Consider the following 3,715-nt stretch of genomic DNA (forward strand, 5'->3'; position numbering starts at 1 on the left):
GGCGAAGTCGTCCCCAAGGCAGCGGAGTCGTCCCCATGCAAAAAGCGCAAACAAGCCGAGACGTCCCCGTAAAGTGCCGAAGCGACCCTCTCAGAAAAACAGAAAAACAAGGATTCAAACCGTTCATCATCGGAGTCGTCCCCGTAAAGCGCCGAGTCGACCCCAAACAACGTCAAAAGTAAAATCTTACAGCCGAGACGTCTCGCGTTGAAGCGGAGACGTCTCCGAAGCGCCTGGGACGCGACTGACAACTTTTTCAGGTTTGGTTTGAATTTCAAACTCCCTTAACTTTATCTCTAACGGCTATATTTGCTTTTTGGGCTATAAAAGGGAGCTCTTAAGTGCTTTCCAATAACTTCTGACCAACCCCAACACAAGATCATTCAAGAGAGAAGAAAGAAAAAGAGATTCAAGGGAGTTAGTGCATTCAAGTGAAGAAATCAAGTGCCTTCAAGCTTCCCAAGTGATTTCGTGCTCAACTACTCTCTTCCGCTAGGCATTCAAAGCTCACATTCAAGCCAACGCGATCCACATCGGAAGAACCACCATTTCCCACGCTTCCAACGGCTAAAAGGGTTCTTCCGGGTTCTATTACTTCTCACTGTTTTATTTGCTTCTTGAGAGCTTTTAAATCCTTGTAAAACTTTTTCAATATTGTGCTTGTTCCAGTCAAGGGACTTGGAACAAGGGAAAGGCGTCCCAAGCCTAGGTGAAATTGAGGGTTATAGGGTTCGTTGTTAGCCCGGTGTAAAACAACGAGTTGGGTAGTGCACTCGCAAAACTACCGGACTGTAATCTTGGATTATAGTGAAAATTCCCAAAGGTGCTTTGGGGAGTGGATGTAGGAGCAGTGGAAGCTCCGAACCACTATAAAACCTTGTGTTTGCGATTGATTGTTCTCATACCTCTATCTTTACTTTAGTTCATACATTTGTGTGTTTTATTTTTAATTAGGCAAAAAGTTTTAAAACACCCAATTCACCCCCCTCTTGGGTGACCATCTCTGGGCAACAAGATAAACATCCTAGCAGGTGTTGCAAACCTTAGCTCCTGATTCGAATTGGATTCGAATCTGATTCGAATTGGATTCGAATCTGATTCGAATTGGATTTGAATCTGATTCTTAATTGATCTAATTTGATTAGATCATATTCTAATATGGGTTAGCCAAGAGTTGGCACCTAATTGGCTTGGTTTGAGTCTAATTGGATTAGATTTGATAAATCATTTAATTTTGACCGTTGGATCAACATTTGGATGAAGAGAAGGATCAAATGGATGGCGCCATGGATTAGAGCCATTGGATCTTCATCATGGGATGATGGGAGATCATGATCTCGTGATGGATCTCATCTGGAGGCGTGATAGTGAAAAATACATGAAGGGAAAAGAGAGGATAGCGTGAGATTTTAAATGGATAAGGATGAATCTTCCTTTGATCTTATCCATTTGATCTCTCTCTCTCTTCATCACGCCTAAGGGATATATGGCGCCTTCTTTCATGGCCTTTGGATCATCATCAACCCTTAATGAATGGATAAGGTTGGTTCTTATTTTTCATGCGTGAGAAGAAGTGAAGAAAGGGAAGAGTATGGCGCATTTCATGAAGAGGTGCTTAGGGAATCAAGCGCCATATCATAAGCGCTTGATCTTATCCTAACCACTTTTGATACGCCTCTCCCTATTTTTGTGGCGCCTTCTCTCCTCTTATCACGCCCCATCTGAAGGATGTGTGGATAGGATGCATCCTTTGGTGATGCATCCCCACGCCATCTATAAATAGGAATGCTCCCGGTGTTTTCTAATCATCGGAAATCAATCCAACTCTCTCTCTCTCTTATCCCTTCTTTCTTACATTAGTTTCTTTCTTTCTAACATTGCTTCTAGTGTGTCCTAAGCCAAGACAAGGTGGTCTTCCTTAGGACAAAAGGATTAGAAGTGATTTTAGAAGGCTAAAGAAAAATAGAAAGGAAGGAAAGCAAGCCATTAGAGTTCTTTAGAAGAATTCTGCATTAAGGATCAAAAGTCTTTGGAGCTAAAGTCTTGATCAAGTTTTCGTGTGGATCACCATTGGAGGGCGGACACTTGGACGCCTCGTGGAGATTGTACACTTTGGATTAGCGTTTGAGGTATTCTACTAATTCTGCATTTATTTTATATTATTTGATTGTAATCATTAAGGTGATCTAGGCTTAAACAGAACCAGATTAGATTCGAATGATTCATCCGAGCTAGGTCCCAATGGCTTTGACTCGATTAACAGGAGCTCTACATTTCATGCATAGGGACTTTATTAAGAAAATTTTTAAAATCCCTAGCTTCCGCTGCCCATTATGACATGCTAGAACCCTACAGTGGTATCAGAGCCATCCTTAATTGGTTCAATCAAATAATAATGCATGATGTATGATTATTAATTTACTATGAGATAGTAATGTCATATGCTTAATGAAATGCTGAAATATATGATTCATATATGGTATGATATGTAATAAAATGTCATGATATGAAATTTTCCATATGAAGATATGTTGAAGCATGTTAATTAATTGCTTATGATTTACACATGCTACGAGATAGCTATGATGCATAATAGCTTATTTTAGATATGTTAAATATATGTTACAATTAAAGAATGTGCTAGAGACTAGTAAGCCCTCAATAAAAAAATTATATTAAGTCATAGTGTTGAAAAACTTTGAGCTAACCCATTCTAGAACAATTAATCTAATTGGTGTCTAAGGAAAGCACTAAAGGTGGTTACTTAATTAGGACCTTACTCTCTAAGTAAGGGGAGCCTCCCACCTGCTTACCTGGCCAATTGTTTGATTGCCTATTATGGATAAGCTTAATATTGATATAACACTATTAATAGCCTTCCTTCATGCCTCGATATTATTATGTCAAGATCCATGCTAGTTTGTTGTGCTAACACAAGACTTGCAATGGGGACTGATGTTATACTGTCTTGGTGCATTAAGATGCTTATGGCATATTTTAATATATTGCCTTGTTGTGCAACCACAAGGGCAATATTATTCGAATATGACTATATGAAAATGAAGGATTTGACTTAACTAAAATATTATTGTTTGTTGTGCCAACACAAGGCAATAAGTATTTTAAGAGGACAAGATAAAGTTGAGAATTGCATGAGATGCAATTGGAAAGAGTTTCCTACCTTTGAACTCATAAGAGTTTGTTGTATAAACACAAGGCTTTTTATGATGAATTAGGATCTCAACCCTACTAAGAAAAATTATATTTTCACGTTTATCATAGGAGAGGGCTATGATATTCGATAAAAATAGTAGGAGACAAATTAGATTAAAGTCCTTATCTAGTTGCAAACATGTCATCATGATTGGTCTGCTTATATTAGTTATGTTCTTGCATATGTAGAATTATTAAATGGCTTCTTCACTTTCACTAAGAGGCATCTTAGATGCCAACAAGTTGACCGGACCAAACTATGTGGACTGGTTGAGGAATTTAAAGATAGTACTCACTCAGGAGAAAATTTTCTATATACTTGAAACCCCTGATCTTGGAGATCTAGGGGATGATGCTACAGAAGAGGAGGTTGCCACACATAAGATGTGGAAAAATGACAGTTTGACTGTCAAATGTATCATACTTGCCTCTATGAGCAATGAATTACAGAGGCAACATGAAAGCATGGAAACTCAATCCATACTTCTCAATTTAAAAGAGT

The sequence above is a fragment of the Phoenix dactylifera genome, unplaced genomic scaffold (genome assembly GCF_009389715.1).
Source record: "Phoenix dactylifera cultivar Barhee BC4 unplaced genomic scaffold, palm_55x_up_171113_PBpolish2nd_filt_p 000798F, whole genome shotgun sequence".
Classification (NCBI taxonomy): Eukaryota; Viridiplantae; Streptophyta; class Magnoliopsida; order Arecales; family Arecaceae; genus Phoenix; species Phoenix dactylifera.